This window comes from Mastigoproctus giganteus, chromosome 8 (genome assembly GCF_048544385.1).
Source record: "Mastigoproctus giganteus isolate SK-2022 chromosome 8, ASM4854438v1, whole genome shotgun sequence".
In the NCBI taxonomy this organism is placed as follows: domain Eukaryota; kingdom Metazoa; phylum Arthropoda; class Arachnida; order Uropygi; family Thelyphonidae; genus Mastigoproctus; species Mastigoproctus giganteus.
In genome coordinates this window covers 112,098,748-112,119,627 of record NC_143582.1, presented here as the reverse complement: position 1 = coordinate 112,119,627, position 20,880 = coordinate 112,098,748, and positions in this window count along the sequence as shown.

Genomic DNA, 20,880 nt, shown 5'->3' with positions numbered 1-20,880 from the left:
CCTGCAGGAGTGTGGACGACCTGCCAGATGTCTTTTACTCTCTGGTCCGGCTCCCCATGCCACTGGACGGGTGCCGGGAGCCTTCTTCCTGGTGATCGCGCCTCCCAGTACCAAAGAGGCCAGTCAAACAACACACTACTCACACATAACCCACACTGACTGGCTTTGATATGTTAACAGAGTACTTAATGCGCCGACCGGGCTAGCCGAGTGGGTAAAGTACCTGCCCGGCAACCCAAAGGTCGCGGGTTCGATTCCCGCCTCGGGCTTGGATCAAAGTACTGCAAAAACCTTGGGAGGTGCAATATGGCCACAGAAGCCGATGCGCCAATAACTACCAAATCAAAAAAAAAAAAAAAAAAAAAAAGTACTTAATGCGGATTTGTGGGAAACTACGGGAACCGCATAACAATAACACTATGTCCACTATGAAGATAAACACAAGAAAGGAACCTGGGGTAGATGGAATCTATCCAGTTATATTAAAGGAGGCAGCAAAGGAAGTAAGCAAACCTTTAGCCATAATTATGAGAGCTTCCTTGCACTCAGAGGAGGTATCCATAGACTGGAGATATGCAAATGTGACCCCAATTCACAAAGGAGGATCAAAGGCTGACACAAGTAATTATAGACCTGTGAGTTTAACTTCTGTTCCAGGAAAATTAATGATGAAAGCACTGCAGGATCATCTAGACAAGACTTCAGTTATAGCTTGGACACAGCATGGTTTTGTTAAGGGGAAGTCTTGCCTGACCAATTTGATTGGATACTATGATGCAGTCACAAAAGAACTGGATGCAGAGAATAAGTTTAATATTATATACTTGGATCTTAGAAAGGCTTTTGACACTGTTGCACATGGAAGACTGCTGCACAAATTGGAGCAGTGTGACATTGGAGGCAAATTGCTGCTATGGATAAAGGGGTAGTTGAGGGGGAGAAGACAGAGTGGTAATCAATGGACACTGCTCATTGTGGACTAATGTTATTAGTGGAGTCCCTCAGGATTCAGTGTGGGGTCCATTGTTTTCTGTATTTACAAATAATATTGATGATTGTATATCAGGCTTAATGTCCAAGTTTGCAGACGATACAAAGGTTGGCAGGGTTGTTAAGGACACTACTGAAGCTATGCTGCTGCAACAGGATCTGGAAAGGTTGAGCAGATGGGCTGAGAGGTGGCAAATGAAGTTTAACATTGACAAATGTAAAGTACTACATATGGGAAACAGCAACCCAGAGCAACGTATCAACTCTGTGGTACTAAACTGGCAGTGGTAGAGAATGAAAAGGACCTGGGTGTAATTGTGCAGGCAGATATGAAAATGCTCTGAGCAGTGCAGGAGTAGCTCATGGTGTCTTGTCAATGATATACAGGAATTTTTCTAGCAGGGATAAGGAGGTGATTATTCCCTTGTATAAGGCAATGGTCAGGCCACACCTTGAATACTGTATACAGGTCTGGAGGCCTCATTTCAAAAAGAATGTTGAGCTGCTGGAATAAGTACAGAGAAGGGCAACAAGATTAGTGAATGGAACAAAGGGTTGCTCTTACGAAGAAAGGCTTAAGTTTTGCAAATTAGTGTCTGGAGACTAGGCACCGGCAAGGTGATCTGATAGAGGTGTATAAAGCCTTGAATGGTTTGAGCATGCTCAATGCTGATGGGATTCTGCCTCTTGCTCAGAATAATCACCTGAGAGGGCATAAATTCAAATTGAGGAAAGATAGAAGTGCAGAAATTTGCTTTTAGTCAGTGGGTAGTTGGTTGGTAGAACAGACTTCCATCCCTTGTGGAAGTTGATAGCGTAAATAAATTTAAGGCTCAGCTGGACAGGTATTTCGAACGAATGGAGGAGTGAAGTGGAAGTTTTTGTTTTTTTTTTGGCTGATGCTGCATAAGCTTGATTTCTTGCATCATATGCCTGTACTATTGCTAATGTCTCAAGACAAAAAGAGAGCATTGTCCCCATTTTTGAAAAAAACCGAAGATTTTCGCACAGAAAAGATGGTTTGGAAACGTTTTTTTGACTTTTTACAAAGAAAAAAGCACCCATCATGACAACGAAAGGGGGTGTGTGCTTTCCCCCACTCTAAGTGGACCCATCAGTCATGACAGGTGGGAGGGTGCCACGATCTTCCCCTGACCATCACTTTCGTGATGGTCGGGAAGATCGTATCCTCTCCACAGACCATCACGAAAGTGATGGTCTGTGGAGAGGATAGGGAGGTGCATGCTCAGGTGCCCCATGAATATTCGGAAAAAGGACTCATCACCGGGGTAGCCACTGTAGACTGTTTAGTGCAAGAGACATGGGGATTTTGTAATGTTGACAGTTTGATGTTTAGGTGGCTAGCTTTCACTGGATGTCTTGGAAATATCCATAAGGGTAAGTGCATGTGTCATCTCCAACCACACGTTTAGTGAAAGTAAATCCAAACCTTTTTGTCACTGAGGACACAAGGAGACGAGAATGTGTTTCTCTCTCCAGACAGAAAATGGCACTTCAATGGAAACATCGACATATTGGCCTTTTGCTGTCAGAACGTCCAAGTTGACTAGTTTCACGTTCTTGGCATTAAGGGTCACCCTTGCATTTGGTCACCGTTTTACACCTCGGGTGACGAAGGAGTAAGATTTGGGACCCATTGATGCGAACTTGACGATGTGATCACTTGCTAGTTCATCTGTGAGTTCCCCAAGCGAGCGATCAATGGGAGGACTTTCATCACCCGGTTTTTGCATGTACACAATACAATCCATATCACAGTATAAAAGGAGATGGCGTAGAGGGGGCCATAGTCTTGTTGAGCTTCATCCCATAGGAAGCGACAAAGGAGCTTATGACTGCATTTCCCCGAGAGTAGGGTTCCTCAATGGGTGCCAATGCAACTTGCATTATTTCCTCCAACACTACCGTGGCCTATTGTATGATTTTGGTGTCATCCATGAAAAGCTCTAGAACGCTTTTGTGTTACATACTTTTTTGCTCGCCCTATTGGTTCTCATTGCAAGCCATCCCCAGATTGAATTAAAACCTTTTAGCAAGTGCACACTTTGCTGTGTGTGCCTTTATTTTGTGCCTGTCCATAGCATTAACTTGACTTTTAAAATCGAAGATGTACACTTCACAGTCAATCCCCCTTGGGCCATCCCAATGCCGCCTGTTTGATTTTCAAGAAGGTGTCTATGTAACCACCAAATAAAGACTTATGGCTCTCTTTGAAATGCCAAACTCTGTATACTTCGTTAATTTAATAACTGCTCTCAACTACCAGGTAAAACTTGAGCATGCAACAGATGACCGAAAAGCTCCTATCCTCGTGGTTACACATGGGCGATATCTGCTCAGCACAAGCACTGCATTGTGGGAACATTAGCTTGCCATTGGAGCTTATTGGAAGCACAAGCAAGAACTGCTTCTTGGGTGTGGTCACCCTTGCATGGATGATACCAAAGTATGTATTGTGACTATAGTCAAATGATTCATGAGTCGCCAAGAATGACTTTCTGGTGACTGCAAGGAAATACGCCATTTTGCAAACCCATGGATACAACAAACAGAAATCCACAATGAATCTGCTCGTTATCTGTCACCTGGTGGTAAAGTTTAAAACAATCAACTCTACCACCTCTGAGAGCGCTATGTGGAGTAATTGATTCGTGCATTGTGAATGCTGCAACAAACTTTCTTGGCTGGGTCATTTTTCTGTTGGCTGTGAAATTGGTATTCCTGTATGGTGGTGATGATGATGATTTGGTTTTTAATGATTCCAATATGGAAACCACTTCATAACCTTGAGACTTAATGAAGGCCTCGCAGTCTGTCCTTTCAGCGCAGTTTGTTTCTTTGTGTCTGTATAGTATTAGATCGAAAACACTTGCACCTATGATAGTAGTAGCCATAAAACTCGTAGGAAGTGCTACCACAAATTACAAATCTAATAAAAAAGGTCCTACCCTAAGTTCTCCACCCTGTGATCAAGCGTGTTGAATTTTAATGTTGCTGTGTTTTTCCAGCCAGAAAAGCCAAGCCAACATTTTCCTATCTGTTTGTTACTATGTAGCCGCCAGGTAGTAGAATCGCCATTGTGTTTGTTTCTAAAAAGTTTCTGGCAAAGATCTGGCTACATGCACCAGCGATAGTAATGTCTTGACAGAAAGGATCAACTTTCGAGACTGCTATAAAGAGAGAACAAACTTATTGGAAGAATCTCGCAATACCGTAATGTCGTTTAGGGCATATGACAAAAGCTCACACTTCAGGTTGTAGGTCTCGTGTGACTTCTCTTGGTACCATAACACGAATTCCATCCGGGTTTCTTTCATCATGAATTCTGGCTTAAACTATTTCTGATCAGGCACTGCTCCCTCATAATCTAAAGTATCGATCTTGTGGAATTCATGAGGGAAGAACCCCTTACAGACCTCAGACAGCTCAAACATTGATGGCATTTTTCGGAGCGGAATGGCTAGAAATTAATGAGTCCAAGAAGTTTATGTTTAACATGGCCAAAAAAGATGCACAATCTTTGACCCATCATAGATAGTTTGCAGTGTCATACGTTTTGAGAAAATATGTGATAGCATGAAGTAGCCGTCAAAACCATGAAGGTTGTGAGTGACTACATGTATATTCTTTTATTTTGGTTCAACATGAAGTTTTTGGTAATCCCAGCCTCGTTTGAAGGTCTCTTGGACTCCTAGCAGTTCATCATCCAAAAACTCAGCCATGCAATTTCTACCCCAGTACATGCATTCCTGGTCACCAAAGGAAGTAATGCAGAGCACAGCCACGTGTTTGCTGTTTAGTAAGACCGTTTCTGGGTCAAAATAAACAACAGAAACATCTTGCTTTGGGTTCCCAGGTTTTTAAACAAAACAGTGCTGAGTTTTCTGCACGGTCTTACAGTGGCTACAGAACTCGGGATCAATGCATTTGTTGCAGTGCTAGTAAAAAATGTGCACACACAAATGAGGCAGCGATGCATTCAAAGCAAGTTTTGTTTGCCCTGTGACTATCCAAACGCTTATTTCCCAGAAAATATCGATAGCTGAAATACACAAAAGGTTACTTTCATTATGAACGGCGAATGCTCTGCATCTATTACATTTGAAATCACAGTTTGTAGCCAGCCATTCATGATTTGACAGAGTTTAAGGCAGAGGAGACAAAAACAGTCGCTGTCAAAGATGGCACAAGATCATAATGGCCGTCGTGATTTAGAAGAAATATGTTTATCTACAGTGGCAGAAATACCGACAGATAGCGCAATGGCAAGACAAAAACTGTCGGTATTATTGATTTGAATGACAGCTTTTTTTTTTTTAAAAAAAAGTCATTGAAATTCAACATTGCCCATTTTTTTATATTCTCAGGACAATTGTTCCCTTCCCCCAATTGGTAATATTAATAAGAATAACATCCAGATTCAAGTCATCCGTAGGCGCCTCCGTAGCCAGGTGGGAAGGAGCAGTAGTGCATAGCACAAGCTTCTTGATTAGACCGGGGTTCGAGCCCGTCACCACCAAATACGGAGGATGCGGAAAGGTCAGAGAATGACCACCGCATATCCCGGAGCAATATGGCCTTAGTTGCTAATGCTCCAAAAAAAAAAAAAAAAAGTCATCCGTAATCATAAATTCACTGTTTGATTGGTTAACTGCTATAAAGGTGTTCCAGAAGTGTTTCTGTTATAGTGTGCTTGCCAGACATTATTCTTCACATGATGATTAAGGCAATCAACTCTGCTATTATTCAAAACATTCAATGTATACAATAAGGTCTCTGGGCAAGTTCAATCACTAATATTGATGTTCCAGAAAACGCCTGTGTTTTATATGATCGACTAGTGGTTTAATTTTAGGACAACAATCTTGTGTTCTCAAGGCCTATTCTGAATCCTGGAGAATAAGCTCGCAACATCAAGATGGCGCTATGTTATTCACTCTGAGCTCCTTCCAGTAGTTAGACCTCAGAGTGCCGCAAAATTATGGCTCTTCCACTAAAAACACGTGCTGTGGATTTTGTGTAGCAAGAGAATGGCTAGAAGGCAAAGGCGAATAAACAAAACATGATTTATTAAGCATACTGTACAAAATAGATAAAAGAAACAAATTGTATCTTTAATATAGAAAAACAAACTCTATACCTTTATTACTAAATAACTATAGGTTGGAATATTTATGATACATGTATGCCAATTGGTCTATGTTCTTCGTGTAGCCTTTGGTGGACACTATTGCTCATACTCCAAGGAATCGGCAAAACATCTAGCTGTCCAAGTATTTAGGTACCAGTGTGAAGTTGACATGTAAGTTTGACAACTGATTGTAATACATTTAATAGTGGGTCTTGTTGGTAATACATCTTAGGTTCTAAGTGTGATAAAATAGACACTTATCATAGTGTGTACCTAGGAGGAGGGATGTCTATTAATGACCGGTAAATAAAGGGTAGGTCTTATTGTTGGACAGTTTTGTTAGGTTAACTATTAGAAAGGACTTACCAGAAAACTCCTCGGTATGTTCCGGGGTTGGTAGTTCAGAGCAGCAGTCAGTTGCATATGATTCACAAAACGTCTCTCTATAGATCTTTTTCTCCTAGTTTTTCTCTCTCCGTACCCATTCTTTCTCTATCCACACAACAACAACCACTTCTCTTCCTTATCCCCCTCTCCACATATATATATATATGTCCTCCTTTTTGAGTTCCCAGAACTCGTATTGGTTCACAGGTTATTTTTGCGGGGAGAAGAAAACAAACCCAGGGACTGTCATCTAGGAGACCTGACACAGCCAAAAAGTGGATTTATGAGGAACAGGGGGAACCCAGCGGAGGTTACCAGACATAAAGTTCGCCCACTCCTACACAAAGAATCTCCAAACAACATGCACCCCGTAGTTACCTGGTTCAGAGTACACTAAAAAGTATGTTCCTTACTAACGTTACTCTCTTTTCCCCGACGAAAGTCACATACTTTCTCACCGTTTTTATAAATATTACATGCATGACGTTCGTCCGATCTGATCGAGTGACGATCTCTTGCTGTGATCCAGCCAGACTCATTACGGTGGAATAGGGTTTCAACTGCTGCTTTCCCTAGTGCGGCATCAACGAGCACATGCTAGAGTGAAAGAAAACAGCCTTTTACAGAAAGTGGATGTTCTTCTATAAATATAGTAGTGGCAAAAGTATAGGGTGACTTGGAGCGGTGACTGCTCTCAAAGATGAATAAAAAATAAATATGAAGACATTTTTACAAAGGCAGCCATCACACAAATGTCAGATTGGACAAGGGCATGAACGGTAAATTTATAGGGTTTTTGAGGCTTGGAGCATCTAAACACAACCTAATGTGGGAATTGTCTCCCTGAGCGCTTAAGCGCCCTGTTATCTCTTGGAGCATTTGCCAAAAGCTTGAAAAAAACAGTTCTCCATCGGTGAGCATACCGAGATTGCTAAATCAGACCTCATGTTTTAAATAAAGCTCGATATGTTTTGAGTAGTGCACAACCCTGTCCTGAATGTTATAAAATCGCTCATAATTTTTCTCATGAGCACCTCCTCCATCTTCCATTTTAAAATAAACAAAAAATCGTGTTAGAGGAAGGGGGCTTTTCACTTAAAGCCCTTTCACTAACAAAAAATGATAATATAGACATACTTACCTCCTCATCAACTTCATTAATCTCCAAACTGTTCATGCTGTTTTGGGAGTCATCTTCTGGGAGCCCCATACCTCCCAAAATCTGAGGCCTATCTGTAGAGCTGGCAGCCGTTCCTAGTATTTCACCACTACTGGTTGAAAAACCATCCATTTGCATAGGACCAAACAACTCTGTATTCTGAAAAAAAAAGCATGAAAGTAACGGTTAAAAATACGATTAGCGATAATAACTCTATAAGCAATTTTAAAATCGATAAAAATTTTTCAGTAATGAAAAAATACTCACACATGAAAACTCCAAATTCTTGCAATACTCAATCTCAGCCTCTAACTGCTTGGCAGCCTTGTAATCATGCTCGAGTCGGTCAGCAAGTGTAACGACCGCTTTTTCTTCCAAAGTATTGAAATTATCAAATTGATCAGACATTTTGAAGCTCAGAAAAAACAAGTGAGTTTGCATCCATAACGAGACTTTTTAAAGCAAAGTCACAGATTGAAATTGCAATTGACATTGACCAATCAGAGCTTAGAATCAAGAGGGTCTGCTGTGGCAGCCAATAGGAAGCCTCAAGATGGTGGTTCAAAAGAACCAATAGGAAGCAACAAATTTCTGCTTCAAAAGGACCAATAAGATGTTTTTAAAAGAACACAAAATTGGGTGACTTTCTTGCTAAGAACAATAACTGGGTGCAATAAACTGCTCCCTTATAGAGTTAAGGAAAGAAAAACAACTCTATAAGGGAGTGATTTTATTGCACCCCTCAGAATGGGAATGTTGGGTCTGGGATGTACTGAGGGAGAAGCGATGACATTAACCACGTGACATTAACTTCTGCGCATGTACGGTGGTAACATTTCAGACTTCAGTTGCAGCTTGAACCTTTCTCTGTTTGGTTGTCAAAAATGTCAGTGCCTACAAAGTTTGATGATCTTAGAAAACAGAATTTTATTTTCTATAGACGGTTGGGCAGTAGTACTACAGTGTGAATTGCTTATTACAAGTTTGAGCCATATGTGACTTTTATCGAAACAGGTAATGCATATATACGATTGTCGAGAAGGCAATGGACTGAATTCAAGGAGAAATTGCTGGATACCTTGCTTTTCATAAGAGCGAGAGCAAAAGAGGAGATCCAGCTGCATAGACTCAGAATCTGCACCGAACATAGTACTGCTGACTTGTATTGGCAATGCAGTTCTCTTGGAACCTGAAGTAAATTTAAGCTTATATTTTTCAGAACTTGAAGTTTTGCCTACTAGAATAATGGATATCGATGCTTTCATGCAGCATCTACAATGTGAAAAACCAGCATTTCTGCTGATGCAAACTGTTATATTAAAACATTTAGACTGTGTTAAAGACTGTTTAAAATCAGGAGTGCTTACAAAATCATTCAATGTATCTTTTAACGACATGTACGAACATTTTCTTCAAACTGTAGAGTCGTATAGCTGTGTTCAAATTTTTTCTGCTAAATGCCAGAAAGAAGGGATAAAAACGGAATTCAATGTACATGGTGCATTCAGTGCAGTATGTTCGATGATCTGATCGAAGAACTAAATTGTGCCTTCACATTGAAATATATGATGTATCTCTTCAGCTAGAAAATTATGTACATCATGTAAGTGTTTGTGTTGATTTTTTATCTTTTTTCTCTTAACAGTTTAACCTGTTATGTGTTTTGTTGCTAGCCATGTAAATCTTGTACCAATAAAAAAAATCTTTTTTGTAAATATTGTCTCTCTCATTTTCTTAGCTACTAGAGAAATAACTTTAAAATTTTACAATTAATCAATAGTTTTAAAATCTTAAACAGCTTTGGGAAATTACTTTAGTATGTAAAATCATTATATTTCATTTCCAGCCTGCATAAAGGACCGATAGATGGAGCCTCCATTCATAGCCTATCTTATTGGTAAAATAAATTTACTCATCAAACAATATAGAACACATAAAAAATCTTTACTTGTCAGGTTTTTTGTCGGCAAAGTGGACCGCAAAATGTAGAACACATCACCAATAGTATCAACACAGGAAATAAAAGAAAACTTTACATTCTAGAATAAGAAGGAAAAAATTTTCATTTTCAGCTTGCAAAAAGGACCAATAGATGGAGCCACAACCAGACTAACTTATTGGGAAAATATATATATTTAACCATCAAACACATAAATAAAATAAAAAATCTTTACTTTCAGCTTTTCACAGGCAAAGTGGACTAACAATAACACAGTATATTGTATATACACAATAAACAATAGCATCAAATGCTGGAAATAAATAAAAAAAACTTTTTCTTACAGCTACATCCCAACCAGAATAAATAAACAACGTTTAGCACACCGGAGGCCCTAAACTCACAATTCATTGCAGAATACAGGTCTCTTGACGTCACACTCGCACACTAATATCTATATCAGCCACATTTACACACATACACTGAACTTAAAGAGTAGCCCAGCAGATAAACACCACGGAAGATATGGGTTCGCACCTCAACAAAAATAAATCTAGTGAGCAAAATAAAATGAATTTCTTTTCCACTCAACTCAACAATCAATCACAGAACCAGCTGCACTCAACTCAACAGCCAATTACAGAGGAGTGGCAACAGCCAATCAGCAAGCAGCTACAGTGAAGCCACGCCCACCTAATTTGAATGGTTCAAACACCAGTCTTAACTACTACTGGAGTCTGCTACCCATTTATTGGATATTTATATATTAATATAGTGGAACTAAATTAATATGGTAACATTGGTAAAGAGAACATTTATTAAACTCAATCTAGTAAACAGAACATATAGTTAACTCAGTATAGTAAAGTGCTCAAGGGGTAGTATTTTTCTCAGCCTGGTCATAGGTTTGGTGGCACCAGGAACGTTCATTCAACTCCGCCATTTAAATCTGTAGCTTTCATACAGGACACTATGAATTTATAATGTAGAAGAGGCAAAACCAAAAAGAGGGGCGGTCTGAACAACCTGGCTTGTAGGTCCTCAGAATATATGACAGATGTCCCGTACTCAGGGGAAAAAAAAGTGGGAGGTCAAAAACCTCTTTGTTGACCCAAACAGAGCAAGGAGATGTGGTCAAACAAACTGTCTTAAAACATTAAAAAGAAAACTAAATTAATATGGTAACATTGGTAAACAGAACATATAGTTAACTCAGTATAGTAAAGTGCTCAAGGGGTAGTATTTTTCTCAGCCTGGTCTGTGCTTGTTAACAGGAGAGACTGCTTCTACAGGGATACACTTAAATAAAGGTTGCAAGAATATTTGCTGATGCTATCGAGGCAGAGTTAGGTGGGTTGGAAAACTGCTAGCTTGGAGGGTTACACGAACTAATAGATTAACAGTAGCTGCTGGCAGAAGATTCCTCTATTGAGATGCAATTGAGCAGCAGCCTGGAAAGCAAGGCAATGGGAATTTCCAGGACTGCTGGGAGTCATAGTGGAACAAGTAAATACATGGGCTGTGTTTGGGTAACTAACAGTAGAAACAGGTGCATGTATACTTGCATATACACCAATGCTAGGAGTATAGTTAATAATTTCGATGAGCTTGAGGTATTAGTCAAGATATCAAAGGCAGATATCATTGGGATATCAGAAACATGGTGTCACACAGACATAAGCAGTGCAGAACTGGAATTTGGGGAGAACAATGTGTACAGAAAGGATAGACAGGACAGGAAGAGAGGAGGGGTTATGCTGTTAGTTAAGAAACACATAAAATCTAAGGAAGTGCATCCAATTAATGTTGGTGGGCAATACAATGTTGAGTCTATTTGGTGTGACTTAAGCACTGGGAAAGGAAAAATGAGAGTAGGTGTGTGTGTTATAGGCCTAATGAATCTGATGAGTATATTGAGCAATTGTGCAGAGAAATAGAGTGGGCCAGTAAATTGGAGTGTCTTATAATGGGGGATTTTAATTTCCCGGATATTGACTGGAATTTGTTGGTTGGTCACTCACACACTAGCAAGGCTTTTGTGGATTTATTGGATGATTCTGTTCTACAGGAGCATGTTTTGGGAGGCAACTAGAGGGAGTAATACTCTCGATCTAATTATCAGTAATGATTCTTCATGCATCAAGAATCTGCAGATAAAGGAATCACCAGGTGGCAGTGATCACAGTGGGCTGAAGTGGGATTTACTCAAAGAGGTAAAGGGGAGGGTTTTGCATTCGTAAAGGTGAATACGGTGGTCTGAGACAGTATTTAAATTCTATATGGTGGAACCAACTGATGATATTACCAACAGCAATTTCAAAATGGGAAGCATTCAAAGAATTAAACTTGGAAGCTACTAGGCTTTACATACCAACTAAGAAATATTGTTCAAGGTTTAGGCCTAAATGGATGTCAGATGAACTAATTAGACATGTAACAGAGAAGAAAAAATGCATGGGATACATATCAATTAACTCGTGACACAGATGCCTATGATAGATATAAGCTGGTCTGTAACCAAGTTACAAAGGAGGTTAGGCAGGCGAAGGCAGATTAGGAGAAATCTTTGGCAAAGGATACAATGGAAAACAGCAAAGAGTTCTTTACTTATGTAAACTCTAGAAGGAAGGGGATGAATCAGATTGGTCCACTTGATATCGATGGTTCAACTGTTGGTGATCCTGCTCAGGTAGCTAACAAACTAAATTAATATTTTGCATCTACATTCACACATAAGGAGTTATTCAGGGGGGGGGGGGAATGCCACAGGTGTATTCAACTCTAGCAATAAGCTAGATAATTTTGTAATAAATGAGAGTAAATTGGAGGAGAAATTGTTGAAGATAAACAGAAGAAAGGCACCTGGGATGGATGGAATCTATCCAGTTATATTAATGGAAGCGGCAAAGGAAGTAAGCAAACCCTTAGCCATAATTATGAGACCTTCCCTGGACTTAGGGGAGGTTCCCATGGACTGGATAAGTGCAAATGTGACCCCAATCCACAAAGGAGGATCAAAGGGAGACACAGGTAATTACAGACCCGTTAGTTTAACTTTTCTTCCAGGGAAATTAATGGAGACACTGGTTAAAGAAGCATTGCAGGATCATCTAGACAGGACTTTAGTTATAGCTCAGACACAGCATGGGTTTGTTTGACTCTTGGAACTCTTGTTTGACTAATTTGATTGGATACTATGATGTAGTCACAAGGAATTGGATGCAAAGAATAACTGATATCATATATTTGGATTTTAGAAAAGCTTTTGATACTGTTGCACATGGAAGTCTGCTGCACAAATTATAGCAGTGAGGCATTGGAGGAAAATTACTGCTATGGATAAAGTGATGTTTGAGTGGGAGAAGACAGAGTGTGGCAATCAATGGGCACTGCTCTTCGTGGACTAATATTATTAGTGAAGTCCCTCAGGGTTCAGTGTTGGGTCCATTGTTATTTTCTGTATTTATACATGATATTAATGATGGTATGTCAGGCTTAATGTCCAAGTTTGCAGGTTGGCAGGATTGTTAATGACACTAATGACAGTACACTTCTGAAACAGGATCTAGAAAAGTTGAGCAGATGGGCTGAGAGGTGGCAAATGAAGTTTAACATTGACAAATGTAAAATACTACATATGGGAAGTAGTAATCCCAGAGTGACGTATAAAAATAGAGAAAGAATAGTACTTGGGGGTAATTGTGCAGGCAGGTATGAATTTTTCTGAACAGTGCAGACGGTCTGCAAGAGTAGCTCATGGTGTCTTGTCAATGATATACAGGAATTTTTCTAGAAGCGATAAGGGGGTGATTATCCCCTTATATAAGGCAATGGTCAGACGACATCTTGAGTACTGTATACAGATCTGAAGGCCTCATTTTAAGAAGGATTTAGAGCTGTTGGAACGAGTACAGAGAAGGGCAACAAGATTAGTGAATGGAACAAAGGGATGCTCTTATGAAGAAAGGCTTAAGTTTTGCAAATTACAGTGTCTGGAGACCAGGCACCTGTGAGGTGATCTGATTGAGGTGTATAAATCCTTGAATGGTTTGAGCATGCTCAATGCTGATGAGATTCTTCCTCTTGCTCAGAATAATCGCCTGAGAGGGCATAAATTAGAATTGTGGAAAGACCGTTTCAGGATAGATGTGCGGAAGTTTGCCTTTAGCCAGCGGGTGGTTGATTGCTGGAACAAACTTCCATCTGTCATTATAGAAGTTGATAGCTTAAATAGATTCAAGGCAGAACTTGTAAACATTTTGAGCTAGTGGATGGGTGAATTAAGGGTTTTTTTTTGGCTGGTGCTTGCTTTCTTGCATCATGTGCCTTTGCTAATGCTAATGCTAACTCAGCATAAAACATAATAGTAGAACTGAAACTAAGCTGATATGGTAACATCATTACATATTTACATACAGAGTACCACACAAACAGTGCCCAGGTTTAAAAAAAAAATCAGATGGAAGCAATTGGTATTTGTTGTCAGAAGTTACAAATTAAAATAGAAATATTTGTTTTGCTAAAATAAATCCAGGAAGGGCGATAGAAAGTGAGAATTAGCATTAATGCCTGAGTATTAAGTTAAAGATAGTAAGTATTAAGATAGAATATATAGGTTGCATGAGAAAAAGGTTAAAGTTGGAAGAACACTGAAATGAGTAATGGATAGTTAGGGATGGGAATTAAATCAGTGGCTGAAAGGTAAACAAGTAATTTAAATAATACAAGAGAACAAACAGAGACAGCACAATGAATAGAGAAGGGGTGCCATTTGAGAATAGGCGTGAAAGGATTGCTGAGGGAAAGAAGAACAGCACCATGAAATGCGTTTACGAAGCATATCGTTTTATCTAAGCCACCGTTAGAAAGCAAACAGGAAATTAGTGGACGTCCAGTGTTTGCATCAAAAGAAAACGGTGCCAGGGTGACTGATAAATTTGAGTAAGCTCGACATGTTTAGCAGAAGCGTGAACACGATAATGGGTGTTTTGGAGGTGACCGGCAACATGAAAGGGTCATACTGCATTGTGAAAAAAAATAAGAAATTTCTAGAAAAGGATTGGTTTGTGTGCTAAGGAGCAGCTGGGGTGAGATGTTTTAGCAAATAGGAAAGAAAGAAAAATTAAGCAGAGTTGGGATTGGTTGGAGTCCTTGGGGGGGGGGGGGGGCATTCCAAACATGAGGGAAGAGTAAAGTTCGGGGGGAGTAATTTGAGCAAGTGTCTACTCTGTATCTGACTTCTGTGTGGTCAAGAAGAGAAAGTGTGAGTTTGCAGGTTGAAGTAAAAGTAGATTTTTTGGTGGACAGAGTTTGTATCTCATGGTAGCAAGATGAAGAAGAAAAAGAAAAGAGAAAAAACTTGAGAGAAATGGGTAGTGGGGCGTAGAGGACGCGGGTAACTGCAGATTGAAAGTGATTACGGTTTTTGTGGAGGTATGAAAGAGTAGAAATATGTGCGCTGAAAGTTGTGCAGATAAGAGAGCCAAGAAGAGAAAGAAAGCCTGGTCCGCCATCGGGAGGCAGTGATAATGGCCAGTTGTACTGATAAATGAGCCAAGAAGAGAAAGAAAGTCTGGTCCAGTATCGGAATGCAGTGATAATGGTTACATGTGCAGATAAGTGAGCCAAGAAGAGAAAGAAAGCCTGGTCCGGCATCGGAAGGCAGCGATAATGGCCAGTTATGCAGGTATGGGAGCCAAGAAAAGAATGAAAGCCTGTCCGCCACTAAGGAAAGCCGAGTGCCCAAGAAATCGAAGAAAGCCTGTCTGCCACGAAGGAAGCCTAAATGCAAGGAAATTGGAAGTAGCGGCCATTCCGGAACGTAAGTCTGTTCCTGTTTTTTTTCTCGAATCCTGAACTCAAGGACTCATAACCTAGCTCTGTAAGAAATTGAGTGATAGTCCTTTTAAAAAAAGAACGCTCGTGTTGTATTAAACAAGTTAGTTACTAAGGTTAAGACAATTTGTATTATGTTAACGATTATGAAATAACGAAAGCGTGGCACAGGGGTAAATAAAAGGAAAGTAATAGTATAAAGGAATTAGTAAGAAATTATATATATATATAGGGGTAGTATTGTAAGGATATGTTAACCTATATCATTAATTTAGGCCAGGTGCCAACACAAGATAACATACCAGATGAGGTGTAAAGAGAAAGAAATTTTATTAATAGAGAAACCTCATGAGTAAAGAGGGATGACTAATATAGTAACTAGAGCGTAACTTAGGTGGAATGAGTGATTTGTACTAAATGTTACTGATGTAAGTGATAAAAATTGGTAATATAAGAGAATGATTGAGCAATCATCGAGGATTCAAATTAAGTAAGATACAACTGATACAAACTAATGTTAATAATTTGTAAATTGAGAATAGTTGATGAGAGAGAGAGAGAGATAGCTTAGTGTACTGTAGCATGGTTCAAATATATGGAAATTGGTATGCTTGTATGTAATTATTTGTTTTTTTTATGTAAATGCTGTATATAATGTTCATTAAAGATAGTAAATTTTTTGTAAATAAATGTGTGTCTTTAATGTTCTGCTAACACCCGCTTTACACACCCTAGAATCTTCTGTGAATTGAGTCAGATTTGCGTTTTTGGGTGGTGTGGGATTTGAGACTTCAGTAGGGTGGAAGTCAAAATTCAAATTAAATCAAACAAAAAAAGAACCCATCCCCCACATTGTCCAACGGATCCGCATCTATGAAAAACAAGAAAAGCAAAGTTCTGGAAGGTGCAGTAAATTTCTTTGTTTTCCACAAGGTGATGTTCCAGTCCAGCATAAAAATCTCTAACACATTTTTTTAAAGGAATTCTCTAAAGGAAGTCCTCATAAATGTCACAGTCAAATAACACTTGTTGCCAGTCTTCACGTGGCCCTTGGACCTCACCATACTAAGTATGATAAAGTTCGAAAATATACAGTTTATCGTTTAGAGCGATCCGTGTCCAATGATCAAATATGACGTCTATATCGATATGGAGAACCATTTTCTTCTTTCTTTATCCATAAGTAACTAACCTCTGGGAAAAACTTACTAGTAATCTGCTCGGTCGGTGACGTGTCCCATTTGTATCTGCCATATGCTGACAAGTTCGTTCCAAAACGTTTTTCTTCTCACCTTGATGTTACGGTTATTCAAGTTGATTCTAATATCGAAGATGTCTGTTGGAATTGCTTTTTTCATTCAGTAACACAACCCTCTGTAAGCCATGTGAAGATCCAGTGGAATAGATTCTGTAAGAACTTGAAGAGAAGCGGATGAGACTGTACTGCAGGCATGCACCAAGCCAAGTAGCATATTCCTTTGTATAGAAATAGATTTATTTCGAAATGTTTTATTTCATATCCTGTGAATCCAGTCTCCACCGCCGAAGGTAAGGATGAATACTGCTGAGTAATAAAGACATAGTTTTCCTCGAAAGGCCCCAGTCCTGTCGAGTAATATGTATGAGAGCTCTGGAGAAATTTTTTAACTTTAGTCGCCAGATGAGAAAGGTGGGCGCTGAAATTTAATTTTTCATCCAATATTAATCCCAAGTATTTCGTTTCTCTTATTAAAGGAAATTGAAGATTATAAATTTTTATTTGTGCAGGTCTGTGTGATCTAATTTACCTTTCAGCAGAAACAGTTTAGTTTTAAGTGGATTAATATTTAACTTGTTCAGTTTGCCCAATTTGTCAGATCCTGTTGGACAGATTTGACGTTGGATTCAAGTATTGCTCTTGATCTTTCCCTGATAATGATAGCAACATCGTCCTCTGCATATCTAAAGATATGAGTGTTTGAAAAATTTTTCAATTGCCAGTCGTTTAATATCAGATTCCATATCAGAGGTCCCAGAATGGAACCCTGGGGACACCCTCTGTAAACAGCTCTAGTAATACAGTGATGTTTAGATTTTATTTGTACTTGTCTGTCCTTGAAATAGTTTCAAACTAAAGAGAAGAGTTGGGAGCTGCAGTTTGCTGGTCTTAGTCGTTCGAAAGCGCTCTCCCACCAAAGGGAATTGAACGCGCCACCGAAGTCAATAAAAATAGCCAGCTTGTATTTGACTGTTGAGGAGTTGATGTGTTGAATTAAATCTACTACGGCGTCTTCACACAAACGTCCCGGAAAAAACCGTATTGTTTATTTGATTAATCTTCCAAGCAATTTTCTCATGTTTGCAAGTAATGCGATTGGTCTGTATGCTTTTGGGTCAGAGAACAGATTTTCAGGTCTGTGGATTATACGCAGCAGAGCTCTTTTCCAAGTACAGGGAAAATTCCCTCCGAGAGATATTTGTTTAACGCTAGCAGAATACTGTTAGGAATTTTTTTTACAACTCTGATGATGAAAATATTTTCAATGAAGTCACTGCCACGATATTTAGAAACATTGACCTTTTTAATGGCTGGTTTGTAATTCTTCCAGTGAAGAGGTGGAGTAGCCTCCTCGGGATTGTACATAGAATTTTCCAATCTAATTCAGAGTAGGGTTGTCTGGAGGAAAGATCCTGTCTAGGATGTTGTTCATCGTGTCAGGCCAATTTTTAGTTTCGGCGTTATTATTTACCACAGTATTATAAATATCAGGAGCATGCATTTTATTTTTGGCTAGCTTATACAATAAACCCCACGGATCAGAATTGCCTGTAGTTTTCACAAAGTTTTGCCAAGACTCCCTTTTGGCACTTGCAATGGCTTTATCATAATTTCTTTTAAGTCTTCGGTAAGTCTACTTTCAGAAATTCAACTTCTTCTGGAGACCACTTTCTATGCCTTTGATATCGACGCCTTGCTTGATAAACTTCTTTTCTCAAATTTGTTAATTGTCTGTTCCACCATATGCATGTTTTTGGGGTAACTTTTTTCTTTTTTGTTGACAAACAGCAAACTTTCAATATCGAATCCTGAATATAATTAATCTCTTGAGTTCTTGTTGGAATTATATTTCCATCCCTTCGGATATTAATTCTCATTCACTCCTGTTACTCAGTTCTTCTGTGAGCTCTTCCTCTAACACATTTAAGAGGTCCCACTCGGAGATCACCCCTCTGGAATTCAGCGTGTTGTGTGGTGTTACCACTACTGGTATTCTTCCAAAAATTGTTGGCAACTTCTGGGAGTGTTTGGGATTTTCTGTTTCCACTAGTATGTCTCCGGATCTCAGGCTTCGAACCGACTTGGGAGATCCTACTATAACCTCTAATGTTTTCTGAATTATGAATGGAGACATATGTCCTAATGGCTGATCTCCTGTCGCATGTATGACAATGCATGTCGGTATTTTTGGTGGGTCCATATATCTGTCCTCTGTCTCTTTGTCTTTGTGTTTCTGTATGTTACTTGGTAGGGCTTTCTCTTGAAGCCTGTAGTATTAGTGGTTATTTTACTACTCATGTTTGCTCTTTTGGCCCAGGGAGTGTTACTTTCCTCTCCCAGGTTACCAGCCCCGCCATGTGGAGGTAAGAGCAGTGCCACTTAGTGACCAGGCGTTTACTGTGTAAGTTAGATTAGTAAAAGTGAGAATAAGAGAATAAATAAGAAAGGTGAGTTTCCTTTCTGTGTCTTCACTTACTGATTGTAAGAGAAAGAGCTGTATAAAAAAAATAAAAGGAAGTTAACGATGAAAATTAAAGAAAGTTGTATATTTTTCAGAACGCTCTATCAACCACTGGGAATCTCTTATTCACTAATAAATCGCTTGGCACCTGGAGCCACTAGGTAGGTATTCCATTATTTCTGTCCATTCAGTATATATATAGTGAAGGAGGGTATTAAAACTTTACAAAAGACTATGTATATAATGCCAAAATTGTTATAGGCACTCAAATGTCTAATTACTACATTATAATTATTTACTAGATTGGTCAAGACATCCCCTTAACGAATCCATGTTAAGATGCAATCAAATACCATTCTGGTAGGGATGGTCCTGAATCGCATCCTTAACCACAGGCTCCTTGATCTTCCTTACCATGGAAGTCGAACTCACTAGGCTACAGTTCCCAAACTCCTCTTCAGCATCACCTTTGATTATTGTGGCGACATTACTACTTCTCCAGTCCAACGGAATCTTCACACACATGACGGTTTGAAAGTCATATGCAGCTTTTTAATTACAATTTAAATACTGTCTTCCCTTAGAGCTATTGTAGTTGTTGTTCTAGGATATTAGGAGCATCAGCGACTAATGCCATATTCCTCCTTGTATCTGGGTGGAAAAGACCTGAGTTCGAATCCCGTCAATAACGGGAGGAATTTTTATGGGTCTGAGTTATTGGTCTCAGGCGAGGGTAGAATGGCATTTACTCCCGGAAACTCGAGTTTTTCGTCCAGAAAACAGGAAATCGTCCTCAGAACACTCAATTTATAGACAATATACATGGAGAAACGTGGTCTTAGTTGCCGATGCTCCTAAAACCCAACAACAACAACAACAATAGCGCCGTGTATATTGTCTGGAAATTGCGTGTTCTGAGGTCGGTTTTCTGTTTGTTGGATAAAAAAACCCGAGTTTCCAGAAGAAAAAAAAAAAAATTTATTATATTTAGGCCACCCGAATAATTAAATTCATCTGCCGTGCTGTGTCTTATATCTGTTAATTGCGTGTGTTCTATGGTAGATTTGTCTGTTTGCTGGACGAAAAACCAGTTTCTGGGGGGAAAAACCTTGATATCTATGCCTGAGACCGACTAACTCAGCCACGGAGTGAAAAAAGCCCATTAAAGTTAGAAGAAAAAAACCACAACTAACTCAGCCACGCGGTGAAAAAGGCCCATAAAAATTCTTGCCGTCATTAACGGGACTCGAAGCCGGGTTTTTTCCCACCCGCTGTGGGGAGGACGGTGATCCTACTAACTATGGGTTTCCTTGGAACCTTGACCTCCTTTAATCTCAGTAGGTTTTCTAACAAACACATGACTAAGATTATTATATCCTTTATTATCCTTTATTTTTCTACCAGAGTTTAGAACTTGCTTTCTACAGAAAATATCGTTGTGAAATATGTTTTCAACTCACCAGCACGTTTTGCTAGAATTTCTCTGGACTTTCCGCTGTAACAAATTAATGGACCTATTTCATTTACTCTCTTCTTTTTTTAATATTCATATATGAGGACTTCTATCCCAATTTCTTATCTCTTTTTGCTAGGCACTACCGCGTAGCCCCTAGCAAAAAGGGATCACGCGTCCAGCTTTCGGCGGCCCCGGGAGACAAGCGATTGTGAGCGAGCGATTTATCTGTGCCTTATAGTGCGA